Consider the following 17,460-nt stretch of genomic DNA (forward strand, 5'->3'; position numbering starts at 1 on the left):
CAGTGTCAGACTTCATTCTTTTGGGCTCCAAAATCACTGCAGATGGTGACTGCAGCCATGAAATTAAAAGATGCTTACTCCTTGGAAGGAAAGTTACAACCAACCTAGATAGCATATTAAAAAGCAGAGACATGACTTTGCCAACAAAGGTCCATCTGGTTAAGGTTATGGTTTTTCCAGTGGTCATGTACGGATGTGAGAGTTGGACTGTGAAGAAAGCTGAGCACCGAAAAATCAATGCTTTTGAACTGTGGTGTTGGAGAAGACTCTTGAGAGTCCCTTGGACTGCAAGGAGATCCAACCAGTCCATCCTAGAGGAGATCAGTCCTGGGTGTTCATTGGAAGGACTGATGCTGAAGCTGAAACTCCAGTACTTTGGCCACCTCATGAGAAGAGTTGACTCATTGGAAAAGACCCTGATGCTGGGAGGGATTGGGGGCAGGAGGAGAAGGGGACGACAGAGGATGAGATGGCTGGATGGCATCACCGAGTCGATGGATATGAGTTTGAGTAAACTCCGGGAGTTGGTGATGGACAGGGAGGCCTGGCATGCTGCGATTCATGGGGTCACAAAGAGTCAGACACGACTGAGCGACTGAACTGAATTTAATTACCTCAAGGCAACTGGACAACTTATCACAGATATATAAAGCTAGTTGTACATATGAATGCAGAGACGACAGAGTTGGGAGAGAAAACCATGAACCAGGTGAGTCTAACAAGCAGCATGACCATGACGATGGTGACAAAAGGAGAAATCAGAAGGGTATTTGCATGAATGGCTTGAATGCTAAAGGAGAAAGGCTTCTGTGTGTCCTGCAAGGAACAAAGGGAAGCCAGGCGAAGCTACAGAAGAAAGAGCTGCAGAGAAGGGAGTGTTCTCACTCTGTGGGGCGGCTGGGCTGTGGGAATGCTGATTCACAATGGAACAATGCCCTCACAGGGCCACCGGAAAGATGTGGGCAGGACGCCAGTAGAAGGCTGCAAGCTCAGAATCACAGGGGAGTTGAGAGTACATAAGAAAGCAGCTGATCAGAAAGGCTGGGAGCCAAGGAAACTGGGGATAAGAAGCAACGCTCTGGCCTAAATTGGCTGAGATCCCAGGGAGTGTCAGGGGCCAGATGAGTTAAGCATTCAACAATCTTTGATCAACATTCAAAAGTAGGTTGATAAGTAATTGTTCTAATGTCTACAAAGATCCGATTTCCCTAATGTGCCACTCATGGCACAATCGACATCTCCGTGTGTGGGCTGGGCCACAGAGGTAGTGGATTGGAGGGCGTACCAGGGAAGGGCTGGGTGTGGAGTCTCCCTTCACTGGGGCAGGGCTCACAGACTGAAAAGGGAAGAAACAATCTGAATATGTGCAGAGTCTACAGGGATCAAAGACCTCCAAGCACAGAGCAGACCACAGTAGGCACCCAGGCCCAAGAAGCAGTGAGGCTGGCAGACATCCAGAGAATGGCAAAGGGAAATCCACGACAAAAATAGTTTCTGAAAAGTCTGTCTGCTATTTAGGGTTTTCAGTTCCAAACAACTAGATTTGGGCACACAACAACAGCAAAAAGGAATGCACTGGTTCACATAACCAAGAAGCCCTGGATGCTTCAGGCAGCTGGATGCTGGGGTTCAAAGGCTGCGGTCTGTGCTCTCAACCCCTTGGCACTGCTGTCTGCGCGCCAGCCTCATTCACTCCCTCCTCCTCCAAACAGCTGCCTCCATGCAGTGGAAAGATGGCCACCAGGAGTTCTAGGTTACATTACTCCAGCAGACTAAAAGTCCCAGAGGGAGGAAAATGCCTCCTCTCTTAAACTGAACCAGAAAAAGAGCCTGAGTGAGTGCGTCCAGGTCATGTGCTCACCGCTGCCCAATCACCTGGCCAGGTAAGGAGGCCCTTCTCAGGCTGACCCAAGCTGAGTCACATGACCATCCTTGGCCGTGGTGTCAACCCCACCCAAACTACATGGACTGTGAATAGAAAGTTCCCCAAAGGAAGGAAGTCGGGGCAAAGACAGTGTAGCGACTTGTCAGTCAGGCCCCAGACACCAAAAGAGAAGCCCAGTTTTGTCCCTTAAACCATTAGAAGGGCTTTGAAGTCAGACAGAACTGGTTTTCAATTTCAGCTTTGACGTTGACTAGGATGGGCGAGCCTGGTGGGCTGCCGGCTATGGGGCCACACAGAGTCGGACACGACTGAAGCGATTTAGCAGCAGCAGCAGCTGAGTATGTATGTTCAGCCTCTCAGCCGGGTCTGACTCTTTGGGGCCCCATGACTGTACCCCACCAGGCTCCACTGTCCATGAGATTTTTCAGGCAAGGACAGTGGAGAGGGTTGCCATTTCCTCCTCCAGAGGATCTTCGATCCAGGGATTGAAACTGCATCTCCTGTGTCTTCTGCATTGAGGGCGAATTCTTTACCACTGAGCCACCTGTGTGATCTCAAGTAAATTACTTAATTTCTCAGTGCCTCAGTTTCCTGCTTGTGAAACAGTACCTACCTTCTGGAGATGTTTGGAAAGATTAAATGAAATAATGCACATAAACTGCTAAGCATAATGCTTGATGAACAGGGATCAATAAACGGTAGCTATTATCAGTAATAATAAAAATCATGACAATTATTATTCAGAACAAGGTTACCACATGAAGGGTGAGCTGTGAGTCGGTGAGAGAGCGAGCCAGGTCAGCAAACTTGGGTAAATCAACCTCAGGTCAAGATTAATTAAGGGCAACTCATGCTACAATACAGGGGCCCTGAACGAACTCAGACGACAATTCAAATCAGTGAATGTGTTCAGCACCTATATACTACGTGCCAGGCACCTAGGAGACAGTGGTGAGTGAGACACATGGTAAACTACCAAGGTAAACTACCAGGAAAAATGACTATGGCTTCGTGACATGATTCTGGGGAGAGGCGAGGGTGACTGAAGCTGCTTCCTTACTTTTAGCCGTAGGCTGTGAATACTGGAAAAGTCCTGAGCATACAAGAGAAAAATGCCAGGCCCAACTGCGGGAATGCTAGGAAGGTATAAAAGGACTGCAACCACTGCCCCCTCCCCAAAAAATGCCTTTGCATGAATTAGGAAATTATGTCTCTTCATTTAGACACTTCACTTCCATCCTCACAGTAAACACATCTACCAAATCGTCCACCTGAGTGACATCCCAGAGTTTTGCAGTGAATAACCTGCACAACTGTACATGGCAGCCCTGGGTATAGGCAGGGAAGATGACCTGGGGGCTGGAAGGGGTCAAGGAATAGGGTGGGGATAGAGAAGCTGGAATCCCCAGGCCTTTGGAAACAGACAGTAACTTTTGCTATGGGGCTGCTCCATTTATTATGGTAGACACTCACTGCAAACAGCAATTAAGCATTTGATATGTAGCTATTACAACTGAGGACTAATTTTTTTATTTCATTTTAATTAATTTTAATTTAAAATTTAAAACTGAAGTGGTATAAAATATGTTTCCTAACTTTGGTAGGACTGCATTTTACTTTACCCACTGTACTGCATAAGATATTCTATTGAATTGCATTGCATTATACTATATTGCTCATAGTAAGCTCCTGAGTTGTTTCTAGTATCACATTAATAACTTTCATATGATTATACGGTAAAATATTTTTTATATACTGAGTTACCCAAAATATACTATTAAAATTAATTTCACTTGTTGTGTTTTGCTGTTTTTAGTGTGGCAACTAGAAACTTCTAAATTACATGGCTGGCACACAAAATATTTCTTTTTTAAAATATTTATTTATTTATTTGGCTGCATGGGTCTTAGTTGAGCATGCAGGATCTTTAGTTGCGGCATGTGGGATCTAGTTCCCTGACCAGTATCAAACCCAGGCCTCTTGCATTGGGAGCATCGTGTCTTAGCCACTGGACCACCAGGGAAGTCCCTCACAGAATATTTCTATTCATCAGTGCCTCTGTGAAGACATCTTAGGACCTATAGTGCTAAGGGGCTTGGAATGATACCAGGGGAACTGGTTGCTTTTAGTTTTGTTTGAAGCAGCCTTCTATGTTTTCTTCCAGGTTGTCCAACTCTGTTGACCAGGAGGGAAAATAACAGAGGCAGCGGGCAAGCAGGCAGCTCAGTACGTGTGGCGCAGGGGAGCTTGCAGACGACACTGGAGCCAGACTGTATGTTCTGAACTCTGACTCTACCACGTAACCAGATTTCCCTGAGTCTCCTTCAGGCTCTTTATCTACAAAATGCCAAAAATAATCTTGCCCACTTTATCGGGATTGTTGGGAGGGTTAAATGAGAGATCTAATGTAAAGAACTGAGCATGGAGCCTGGCACATCTTACATGCTCAGTTAACTACAAGGGGGCCAGGGGAGCATGATTTGGAAATAAAGAAGGTGCAAATGAAGGGTCTTCCTGTACAATGGAGCTCAGGCTGCCAGGGCTTAAGAGGGTGCACCGTGTCCACACGTCTCCTCAGCATTTATCTTTCTAGACCAAAGAACTGGGCAGAATTATTTACTCAATCCTCTATGCTGCCGATTAATATATTTGCTTTTTTCTAAGTCCATTATGTTTTTAAGGTACATTGATGAAACAATCTTACATGCTTAAGAATCATGAAAACCGGTAAGGTAGCATTTCTGAATGATGTGTAACAACAGCTAAGATGTAGCTAGCTTTTTTGTTCCAAAGCCTACAGTGAATCAATGTCTTCAGTTAAGAATTTACAGTAACATCTGAATCGCATTCTTGAGTAAACTAGAACATCCATTTGAATGTACAGATGGATTCATTTTACCTTAACGCTTTCTTTACTACTTCCCTGACATTTTGCATGAACTTGAGACCAGCAATTTGGCTTTTTTTTTTTTTTCATTTATTTTTATTAGTTGGAGGCTAAAGCAATTTGGCTTTTTATGTCCCAAAAGGTTCAGGTTGACTGTAAACTTGGGAGTTTACACTGTCTACTCCCTCTTCTACATGTTTTACTTTAGAAATAGTAATAAATAAACTAACTTACTAACATTTGTAATCTGAGAAATGTCCACCTATGCTTAACCTCTGTTCTGTCTTCCAGTCCCCTCCCTATTTCTGACTTTTAAAAATATTTCTCCCAGCCTCCCACTGACTCAATTTATTTAATAGCCTTTGTGTGGAGTCTTCTCAGTTTATCCCTAGCTTACACAACTATGCAACCAATGTTCCTCAAGAACTCTAGGGAATTTGTCAAACATGATTCCTCCTCACAAAGGAGTAGCCTACCCCGGCAAAAGGTTATATCTGCTTAAAAACTGTAAAATCCACTTTCCCAACACATACACTTGTGCAGAATTTGTTTTAGATTCCACTCTTTCCACAAGTTCAGTTCAGTTCAGTCACTCAGTAGTGTCCGACTCTTTGCGACCCCATGGACTGCAGCACACCAGACCTCCCTGTCCATCACCAACTCCCGAAGTTTACCCAAACTCATGTCCATTGAGTCAGTGATGCCATCGAACCAACTCATCCTCTGTCGTCCCCTTCTCCCACCTTCAGTCTTTCCCAGCATCAGGGTCTTTTCAAATGGGTCAGTCCCTCCACAAAGACCAAAAAAATTCCACAGACGCCACATTAAATTTATCATCTGATTCTCAACAAGGCATTATGCTCTATGAGGCTCACTTTTTTCATCTGTAAAATAGGCATAATATACATATGTTAAGTTGCTTCAACTGTGTCCGACCCTTTGCAACCCTATGGACTGTAGCCTGCCAGGCTCCTCTGTCCATGGGATTCTCCAGGCACGCACACTGGAGTGGGTTGCCATGCCCTCCTCCAGGGGAATCTTTCCAACCCAGGGATCGAACCCGCATCTCTTACATCTTCTGCATTAGCAAGTAGGTTCTTTATCACTAGTGCCACCTAGGAAACCCATAATTTAAGTCCTTTGCTAAATGGAGCAGGCCACCTCATTACTCATGAATGTATATAAAACATTCTGGGAAGAGCTCAAAGTCTTTTACAAGCATTAGGCCATGAATCTTTCTGAAGTGGACTGTTAATTAGGTGTCATTATGCTTTGTTTAATGGATGGAAAGCCCGAGGCTCGGGAACACAATACCACATAATGGCTAACTTAGAAATCTAGCCTAGGCTTTAAACATCAGACTGAGAGACTGGAGGGAGTTGGGGTAGGGATCTGAATAGGAATTCACTCTGCTCCAGTTCTTTATCAAGAAACTGCATTACTACAAAGTTCTCTCCTGTCACTGGTTGCCCTGCCCCTCCCACTTCCTCATGTGGTCCAGGAATGGGGAAACGGGTGGGAGAGCTGGAATTCCCTACTGAACATACAATGCCTTTCCCACTTCCAGAAAGGTTCATGAACCCTAGACCAGGTACTAAAGACAAATTTAGTTTCACAGAACTCGTTACAACCCCTCCACATTTTGTTACTGATCTCTGGAAGCTTTTCCTACCAGACATCCAACAAAATAAAAGGAGGCTGTAGACATTTATCGACAAGAACATCAATTCAGTTCAGTTCAGTCGCTCAGTCGTGTTCGATTCTTTGTGACCCCATGAATCGCAGCACACCAGGCCTCCCTGTCCATCACCAACTCCCAGAGTCTACTCAAACTCATGCCCATCGAGTCGGTGATGCCATCCAGCCATCTCATCCTCTGTCGTCCCCTTCTCCTCCTGCCCCCAGTCCCTCCCAGCATCAGGGTCTTTTCAACAAGTGAACTCTTCGCATGAGGTGGCCAAAGTATTTGAGTTTCAGCTTCAGCATCATCTCCGCAAATAAACCTGTCAGGCTACTCCAGCTTCACTATCTGACCTACAACTGGGTACATGGCATGGCCTCAAGAACTCCAGATAAACCTTATGTCTTCACCCAAAAGAGATACCGTGGATCCAAAAGGTCAAAAAAGAGGTAATGGAAACTTTATATAGCCAGTGAGTTTTTACAAATTATTATTTTGTACCTGCTGACAATGATTAATGGAAACTAGAAATCCTTTAATCCCAGAGTGGTATTTTGAAAAATATTTCCTGAGAAAACAATTCCCAAACGGGAAAAAGATAAAGCAACACTATTTACTTAAAGACAAACAAAAAATATGTCCAACAATTGGGGAGTGGTTCAAAAATACCATTGCATATTAACAAGACAGACTGTCACCGGGCTATTAAAAATGATAATTATTCCTATAAGAAGATGCCTATTTTGAACACTGTTACCCAAAGAACAGCATGTCTAAGTATAATTTCATAAAGTATATATACACACACACATATATATATTTATCAATATCTAGCTACATCTATTATCTATATCTATTATCTATATCTACACATATATATATTTATCTATATATGTGTGTGTTATATATGTAAAAATTATAGAATTTGGAGTTACATAAAGGATTGCACACAATGCTCCTTTGGTTAATTATTTTCTAGAAAGTTGCTAAAGATTTGTAGAAAGTCAAATGATGATAAAGATGATGGAGAGGGGAGTTTACAAAGATTCTCTCTGGAACAGTTTGGGGGTCATTTTAAATCTCTTTTTTGTAAGTTTCAGTATTGTTCACAATTTTTTAACAATGAATATATAAAATTCTACAGAATGACTTCTTTTTAAGGATGGCAGGGAGAGTCCAGCGTGCACACTGTGAGCTGGGGAATGCTACTGGCAGGCAGAGCTCCATCCCTGGTCTGGGGGAGCAAAGCGGGATGTGTCACCAGCTGAGTCTCAAAAACCTTCAGCTATGATTCCAGAATCTATGAACAAGAATTCTTTATTGCACTGCTTCTGTAATTGGCTTAAATATGTGACAAATAAGCTGAATATCATTTTTAAAAAGTAAAAAGCATTCATACCTAAAACTTACATATCTAACAGCACTCAAAACTCAGTTAAATTGTTTTCTTTTTCTCTGCATGCTTAAAGGATCAAGCATTTTTATTACTCAAGGCAGGAAAATAAAATAGAAAGCCAACTGCCTTCTGTGAAACAAAAATAATCCCAATGGTAAAAACTAACTTTACTGCATGCTTAAATTGTATTCGCAGAATAATAAATACTGAAATCACTACTATGTAGGAAAAAAAACACAGAATTTAACTTTGGGGTAGTCATGTGGAAATCTCGCAAGCTGTGGCTGAAACTTAATATTGGGGGATACCTGAGGACATGACAGCTTCTAAAGAAAGAGCTAACAGAAAAACACTATTAGAACTCTACTCAGGATAAAGAGAAGAGACACTACAAGTTTTCCCTGTTGAATCAGGCCAGGATTTTGCAAAAGCATACGGTTAAAGGAGTAGGACACTTGACCGAGCTCTACGTCGTACGTCTTCCACGCAGCACGTGACGACGTGAGGCTTTTCATTTTGACATTCTATAGCTAAGCATTTCCAAAGCTCTCAGCATAAAAAAATAAATGGCTTGTAGTTACCAAAGGAAAAATATATGAATATTGCTGAAATCCAAAGAAATCTTCCTCTTTTAGAAACATAAAACCTAGAGGACTAGAAACCTAGCTTGCACACACTTCCCTTCCTCTTCCAAAGCTACTCTCCTTAGCTATAAAAATCAAGACAATTACGACACTATGCTAAGAAATATATGGGTGAAAAACAACTAATAATAAGTAAAATTAATGTTGTCCTCTCAATGTTTTCAATCAGGATTACTTCTCAATAATATACTTGGGAATACTTAAATTGAATACTGTATGGCTTCAGTCTATTCGGCCAAAGAGAAGTGAAAGTATAATCAAGAATTTAGTGAATATACAATATTGTTTGTTAATCAGCTATATCCTGATACAAAATAAAAAGTTTAAAAAAATAAAAATATAATAGATTAAAAAAGAATTTAGTGAATATAGACTATTGGATACAACTTGGATAATTATGACAATATACGTGTGTGTGTGTGTGTGCGTGTGTGTATTTTAACTGTCAAGTGTTGACCATTATCTGAAAAATTCACCTGATACAATGATCTAGTATTCATTAGACATGCACTCTTAACCTGGGAGAGTTCACATTTCAGCTAAGAAGACAAAAAGAAGAACTTATATGAATTACTCAGCACATTAAAGAAAAGGTATGCTGCTTGGAAAAAGATGTTGCAATGTCTTCAAAGGCTCTGTTTAGAAAAAGGGAAGGACACCTGTGGAAATACAGAGGGAGGAATGAGCACCGAAGGTATTCCCCTTGGCCAGGCTTTTGTTCACAATGCTACCCAGTGAGTTCCAGCTGAGTGTTTCCTAACCATACTATCCTTCGCTGTCATCCTCCAGAATGATTGCTGTATCTGCTCCACTGTAGCAACTGACAGCACTGGTTTTTCTGGATTCCCAGAGCATAAACGCCATCATGAGAGTATAGAGCTTTGCTTTTTCTACACAGATAAGGTGGTGTGTGATCAACACTCTTCCTACTTCAGTGGAAGCTAACTCTTGCATCACTCCTCTATGCATAACCAGAAAATCATGTTGGTATTGTCAAGCTACTGAGATAGAAAGCTGGAAGATCACACTGCATTAAGGGAGCCTAAAGGATGTCTCAGCCGGTAAAACAGGGTTGGGAAAGTTGTGATCATCTGTGAGGAGCAGGGTAAGTCCGTCATCCCTGCTCATCCAAGCCAGAAACAGGAGCTCGGTGCCCATTCCAAGAAAAGGCATGAGCTCTGAAATGGGAAGAGAGGATGTTGCTGTTGATAAGGCAACTATGTGATAAATGCCTCCAGAAGGAAATATGATAATTTTCACTGGAGACCACATGATCACCAATGACACCAGGCTCATCTTCCAGCTTAAAATATTAGACTTATAGAGGCTGAGCTTCACTGAAAGGTGTAACACTCAGAGGACAAGGTGACATAAGGAGTCCTCCTAGACAAAGCCAACTGGAAAAGCAGGAACCAGGGTTCTATGACCAGTAAGCTATACTCTACTCAAGCTAGGGCTGGAGAGGGGTTTTGCTTCCTAGGACCACTGGAATCAACTGGCAGGAAATCCTTAGAGCGGTATAAGAAGGAGTGAGGGGCCTAAACTGGGCTGGGTGAGAAAATACACCCAGGCTGGTTAGAAAATGTTTACTGGGACTTCCCTGGCGGTCCAGTGGTTAGGACTCCATGCTTCCAATGCAGGGGGCCCGGGTTTGATCCCTGGTCAGGGAACTAGGATCCCACATGCCATATGGTGCACCCAAAAAGTAAAAAAATTAAATCAAATTAAAAATAAAAGAAAATGCTTAGCCTGGGTAAAGGCAGGAAAAATAGCAGCACACTGCCGTGGCTAAACCACACTACTCCCTCGGCTGGGGTGGTTAGGAAAGCTACACTTCAGGCATTAAGAGCAGAGTAAACAAACCTTCTGCTTTCTCTCCCGCCTGAGAGTCCAATAAAATGACAACTGAGGGACAAACCCACAAGGATGGGGAGAATGAGAAAAGAGGCAATAGTAAAAATACTTTGGTGGGGTAAAGGGAAGCCAAGATCCACCCTGATTTATACCATGGAATCTGAAAATGCTAAATTGTTGCTGTTCAGTCTCTCAGTCGTGTCCGACTCTTTGCGGCCCCATGGACTGCAGCACGCCAAGCTTCCATGTCCTTTACTATCTCCCAGAGTGTGCTCAAACTCATGTCCACTGAGTCGGTGATCCCATATAACCATCCCATCCTCTGTCATCTCCTTCTCCTCCTGCCCTCAATCTTTCCCAGCATCAGGGTCTTTTCCAATGAGTCGGCTCTTCAGATCAGGTGGCCAAAGTATTGGAGCTTCAGCATCAGCCCTTCCACTGAATATTCAGAGTTGATTTCCTTTAGGATTGGCTGGTTTGATCTCCTTGCAATCTAAATAAGTCAAGACAACGGCACCCCCTGTAGGGGGAGGGGTGATCGAAAATGAAAATTGAAAGCCTCCTAAGGAAGCAATTAGGTCTCCCAGGTCTCAGCCAGTCTGAGCAGTTCAATGATTGCCCCTTCTCCACCCCAGCAAAAAAACACCTGGAGTTTCTTCCCTGCCTCTTCCCCCAGAGGAGTTACATGAACATGTAACTACCCACAAAGAGGGCAGAAAAGAGAAGGTCTCTGTATTGGAGTATGTCAATCACAGCTCGGGTGGTTTTAATACCATGGGGGCGGGGGGGGGGGGGGGGGTGTCGGTTACATGAACATGCAGATGCTGAGACAATCAGCCTTCTTCTCCACCTAGTTCCCAGATCCCTGACAGCCAGGCTCTTCCCATCAGCCAGGAAAAAGACTGCAAGAGCTTTTTCTGAGCACCCTCACCAGCCCAAGAGGTACTAACATCAGAGTTTCCCCAAATCACCCAATAGTGAATTTCCCAGTCAACAAACCCACTACATCTTTAGCTTTTTAATCCCCTACTTAGATATGAGTAGACAACGTAGGATATCATAAATACATGGAAAGTCTCTAACACAAAAGGTAAAGACCTAAACAGACAATAGCAACCTGGGGAAACTGAGTCTGTGCAGGAAGAAAAAATATTTAAAAAAAAAAAAAACCAAACTCCTCAGAAAGATAAGACACTGAAATCATAAAAGAAAATCAAGAAAGAAAGAAATACAAAAGCCACACACAAATACGTATGTATATATATTCAGGGAACAAAAATGTTTTAATTTTAAATATTTAAAATATGTTACACTCATGAAAAACTCAGTGGAAGAAGTTCATGATAATATTGAGAAAATCTCCCCCAAAATAGAAATAAGAAATAAAAAGATAGATAAGAGTAAAGAAAAGGTAAGAAAATATCTAGTATTCAGCCCAAAATATCTAATATCTGAACAATAAGTTCTGAAAGTGAAATCACAGAGAAAAAGTAATGATCAATAAGAAAACTCAAGAAAAGTTCCCAAATTGAAAGACACAGATTTCTGGACTGGAAGAACCCAGAACAATGGATGTAAATAGATCCATATTGTAGCACACATCATGATTATGGAGGCCAAGAGAAAATTCTATAAACTTCCAGAAAGGAATTCTATAAACTTCCTTCCAGAAACAGCAGGTGTATAGAAAGGTTACAGACAAAATTAAGGAATCAGAACAATTTTACAATTAAGGAATCTGAATTTCTCAGGAGCAACACCACAATCCAGAAGGGGATGATGAGACAATGCCTTCAAATCTTCCATCCTATAAGTCTGCAGTCAGATAAACTGTCAGTTGACAGTGGTAAACGTATTTTCAGCACTTGCTATAAAATGAATAGACAAAACACAAATCAATAAACTAAATAGAAAAAAATACACATCCTGTGCAGCCTTCACCAGGAAATTTATTGAGGACGGACAAAGGAGTCTACAGAGATAAGAAAGGCATATGCCACAGGTAAGAGGAGAACTGATACAGGAGAGAAACGATGGGGACTCCCAGGATGATAACAAAGGGGGTCCTCAGGGTGACATCTGTGCCCACACGTAGAAGGCGGCCAGTCCAGATCAGAGCAAGCCAGGAGGCTCAGGGACACCTTCTTCAAGGAAAATGCAACTGACAGAATACCTGATGCATCTGAGGGAAGAATCTGAAAACTATCCAAAAGCTCTGCGTAAAATTAATGATGAGTACATAAAAAGCTAAGCCAGTGAACAAACAAAGCAATTACTGACTCCGAAGAAAATAAGTTGTACTTGGCTTGGCTATGAATATTGATCTAATTACTGTTTAACTATTGCAAGGATAGGAAAATAAGGAAGCTGTGGTTAGATGGGGGGGTCAGAGGGAAAAAGAGAACCAAGTCATCATCTTCCACAGCGGGAAGTGAACAGATAAAGCTTCAGACTGAAAAATGCAACTACAAGTATCACCTACAAGGAAATAAATATCAAATTAACGAGCTCAGAGAATCACAAGTGTTTATTTCTGGAGAGGGAAAAATGTAACTTGGATTAAAAGTTTAAAACTAAAAATAAAGAGGAGAATATAACAAAACAAAAAACATAGTGGCTTCTGTGCCCTTTTATTATTTGCTTTTGTTTTGTTTCCCTAATAATTTGGGAAAATTCCAGCCTTGTTTCGCCTAAACAAAAGAAAATATCGTTTTCTACATCTAGACCATGCAGCTGTGGTCATCGAAGCTCTGAACAGTCAGACTTAGTGGGAAAGTTAATAGTTATAATCCAATCCAAGAAGGACTGGCTGAGCCAGAGCAGAGATGCAAAGGCAAGTCTGGGTGGAGGCACGCTTGTAGGTGAAGGAAACTGCTATGCCTCTCTCCTCTGGGATTCTTTTCAACAAAGCTAGTCTCATGGCATAATCTCCTGTGACAGGATAATTTTAGAACTGCCAGGGAACATGGACCAATTGCACTCCTTTCTAGCAGACTCCAGTTAATCCAACCAAGGCAGCTAGCCTTCACAGTGATTGATCTGGGTTCAACGTCAGTTGCTCCACTTTGCCTGAGCAGACTGGATAAGAGAACATAGTAAGGGCTCTGATACAGGCAGTCCCATCATCAACAGCATCTATGCACCAAGCTGGGAGTCAACAGCCCTGTCAACAAGAAAACGATTCTCTCCAAGGGTGGAGTCCCAGGGAGCAGGGGAGTGGGGTGGAAGCCAAGGAGCTGGAAAATCTAGGGTGGAGGAGGGAGGCACCAACCAGGCCAACCTGGGGGAACCTGGAGGTAGAGATATGCCTGGAGCGCAAGGCTCAGGCTGCCAGCACTCTGTACACACAGAGGAAGGTCTCTACTAGCAATTCTTCCCCAAGCAAAAAGTGGGCAGACACAGCCACAATGCCACCAGCCATCCTGTCCAGGGTCAACTTAGGAAGATCTCCTTTTTCTTGAGATTCACTATTTGATAAAACACAGACTCTGCCCTTGAGTGACTAGCTGCTGACAAAATACGAGGACTATTTTGATACACAATAAGCAAGGAACAGGTTGACAGTGCTAGAGCATATATTAATATTCTTTTTCTTCCCCCTATTTGGGAAGATGTGAAAATTCTAGTTCAAGAACCTGTGTGTGGTGAACTAGAGGTTTGCCAATCAAACAACACTGTTTCGCACGTGTTTGCAATGCTTGCCCTATACAGTTCTACAAACCAAAACGTACACACCCTCTGGGAAGAATCAAGATCATTAGCATAAACGCAGTAAGCATCTAGATCTGACAAAAGAATATACTGATCAGATTAACAGGAGTTTTGGGAAAGTACAGCTCTTCCCTAAACAATGAGAATGTACCTAAACAAACAAACAAAAAAATTCAAATACTTAAGGAGACTGTTATACACATTTTCTATTCTCCATATAAATCATGATACTCCATGCGATTCTCAACAACTAAGCTACCAGTATCACAAACCAACCTGTTAAATCCTAAACTTACTTGGGAAACCTACTGGTGTGTTGGGAGTGTTTCCCCCTTTCTAGCTCTTTAGGGAAGAATTATCTAGAAAAAAAGTGAATTCTCAGAATTTCCTAAGAGGAAAAAAATGGGCATTCACTGGAAAAACACAGGGTACATACTCAGAACACTTAACTATTTTGGATAAGCTTCAAACCCACTTAGCTACCAGTCATCCTGTTGTTCTAACTTAACACTGAGACCTACCCTTCTAATCAAGTCTTCCCGTTTCCAAAGAATGGCAACAGATGAGACTGTTTCCGAATCTGATACACAGCAACTTGTTCTTCTTCCATGGAGGGGGAAAAAAAAAAAAATCAAACCAAAAGGAAATTTAGGATCCGAAGGAAAGAGCACACCCCCGAGTCAAGGCCCTAGTTTTCCCAACAGATGTATTCACCGACTCCCTGCTATCAAGAGTCAAACATAGTTTCCCAGATTTAAAAGTGTGAGGCTGGTGGGGAGAGGCACTCAGACACATGCAACCGTGGAAAGTCTGTCGATTCTGCCAACTCTCGCACCAAGACTTCGCTGCTGCCCAAGAAGAGAGAAGAAATGAAGTCCGCGGCGCGGCTGGGAAGTGAACCCAACGTTGAATTTGCTTCAGGGCCTCGGTCCCGAGACTCTAAAGGAGAAGGGGCGGGCGCTCCTCGGGAGAAGCTAGCGCCGGAGGCCGGGGGACGGAGAGACTGCGGCCGCCGGAAGGCGCGGCCACGCCGGGACGCGCACCTGTCCCTCCGGAGCCCGCAGGGGACGCGGGTCCTCACCTGGGGCGGCGCGCTCCGGCTCACGGCCGCGCGGGGTAGAGAAAATCCTTCCTGGTTCCACAAGAGTCAGCCTCTGGGCTGGTGGAACCCTCCTCTCGCCGCACGCATCCCCACCCACCCTTCCCCGCCCCGAGTGGCGCAGGCCCAGGGCCGCCCCCGCCGGCCCGCAGCGCCCTTACCTGGCTGGAGCGCGCCTGCTTCGCGGAGCCCGGAACACTGGAGTCCGCCGGAGCCGCCGAGTCCCGCGTCGGGAGCCCCGCCCCCTGCCCGCTCGCCCCGCCCCTCCCCGCTCGCCCCACCCAGGCCGGCCCGGCGACCGCCCGGGCCCGCGAGGGCTCCGCCTCCAGCTCGCGGAGGCCGGCGGCGACCTGCTTCCACTGCTCTGCTGCGGTTCTGAGACTGGAGGTGGGAGTGGGTCGCTTACGCGTTCCGGCTCCCGGGACCCAGCGGGAGTTTCGGGGAAGTCGCGGGAATGTCCCTGGTGTTTCCTGGATGCAGGAACCTCCTCCTTCTGCCCCCCCCCCCCAGCCGCCCCGCGAGGACACGGACACCCCTGGCCCGGGAGAGCCCCGCGCCGTGCCACCTGTGGGTGACTGGGGACTCTATCGGCACTAAGGAGCGCACCTCCCCTTCCGCTAAATGGTGGCGAGCCAGGTGGTAACGCAGTGAGGTGGAGCGAAGCAGCCAGTTTCACCAAGAGAATAAGTCTTTTTCTGTCCAACCTGAAGCACCAGAGCGCATCTGATACACTTACAGGTCACGTGGTGTGTGTGTGTGTGTGTGTGTGTGTGTGTGTGCATCTGATACACTTACAGGTCACGTGGAGTGGGGGGGTGGGTGTGTGCGCGCGCGCGCGCGCGCTCTCGCTCACTGGCTCAGCCCTTTCTGACTCTGCGACCCCATGGAACTATCATAACCTTGTTAATCGACTATACTCCAGCATAAAATAAAGTTTTTTAAAAAGTCCACCATATTATGTAGGGTAAAAGGCACAGAGAACTTAAAGCACCTACCTAATGTCACCCAACAACAAATTGAAAGGCTGGAATTCAAATCGCTGTAGTCTGCCTCCTGATTTTGAGCGCTAAACCACAGCTCTCCTGGCTTACCAAATTTCAGTGTCCACCGTGTCTCATGATCTGTTAGAGGCCAGAGAAATACAAGGACTCTGCCCTCCAGAAGCTTTTAGTATAATGGGGCGAAAGGGACAGTCAGTCATCAATAAGCAAGTGAAAAATGAAGCCATTGCATGTGCAAGAAGCGTCCTGACTTAAATACAGTAGGGTGATGGAATTGAGTGTGGGGAGGGGAAGACAACAGATCTAGTTGTCCCCGAGGCTTCCCAAAGGAGGGGACAGTGGAGCTGGGAGCTGAACGATCGGCCAGGTAGTCAGCCTGAAGATGAAGCAGAGGGAAGGTCACGTTCATTGATCCTCTTTCTACCTCATGTTTGTTGGAGACCTAAAAGCATGCCTTCCTATATATTCTCTCTCTTTTGATCCTACAGTAACCCTGAGAAGTCTGACAAAATTCCATTTTACAGAAAAAAAAAAAATCTAATGATTAATGATTGCCTAAGAGGGAGGGCCGATGGGAAGAGGGCACAGATTTGAACCAAGGCTTTCTGATTCCAGAACCTCTTTCACTCAGGTGAGGGTCTTGAGTATGATGTCTCAGAATGAACATGGTAAAAATTTCTCTTTCGTGATCTTGCCTCTTCGCAGCCCCAGTCTCTTCTACCTCCTGTAGACTGGTTAAAGAATTTCCCCCAGGGCAGATGTTCTTTGAGGGAGCAGAGGTCAGGAACCTTCTGAAAGTATGCAAAATGTATGTGTGCAAATTATAGTTATGTAATTTTGGTAATAAAGCTGGCTTTCTCCCAAGAAAAATTCTCACATATATATGTATAAGGGAGAGGACTTAGAATTTTCATCAAATTGATCCAAAAAAGGTAAAATTCACTGTCTTAAGAGTTGAACAGATACTTTTGGTGATTAAAAGAACTGATTTTCAGCTCACTTTCCCTGAGCTAGGGAGGCAAGTCTGGTGACTCCTATTTTTGACTTGGACTTCATAACATAAAGTTTATGAAGGTTGATGGGAAGGGAAGCAAATCCTGATCCTCACATAACACCTTCATAAACCACTTTAGAAGAGAAAGTCTGTATTGTCACTCTGTTCTCAAGGAAACCAGAGACTGGTCTGTAAACAAAACATCTAGGTATATATAACTCTTTATTGGTGATCATTAGTTTCCGTAACATTATACCATTTCCTGAAGAAAGCATTCTTTATATTACTAGTTAAGCAGCATAAGTAGG

At 44.0% G+C, this 17,460-nt stretch overlaps 1 protein-coding gene across 6 annotated transcripts in view; it reads right to left on the minus strand.

Moving 5' to 3' along the window:
* Positions 1–15,458, minus strand: part of TEC (tec protein tyrosine kinase) — a 151,145-nt gene extending 135,687 nt beyond the window's left edge. For 2 of the 6 annotated variants that reach the window (XM_043448244.1, XM_043448239.1), the window contains exon 1: positions 15,319–15,375. The gene's annotated coding sequence lies outside the window, so the exon portion shown is untranslated. Of the gene's footprint in view, positions 1–14,579; positions 14,660–15,139; positions 15,240–15,318 lie in introns of those variants that run through there. The other 4 variants (XM_043448245.1, XM_043448240.1, XM_043448243.1 and 1 more) reach the window with 4 other exon arrangements.
* Positions 15,459–17,460: the final 2,002 nt, after the last annotated feature.

The sequence above is a fragment of the Cervus canadensis genome, chromosome 26 (assembly GCF_019320065.1).
Source record: "Cervus canadensis isolate Bull #8, Minnesota chromosome 26, ASM1932006v1, whole genome shotgun sequence".
NCBI lineage: Eukaryota > Metazoa > Chordata > Mammalia > Artiodactyla > Cervidae > Cervus > Cervus canadensis.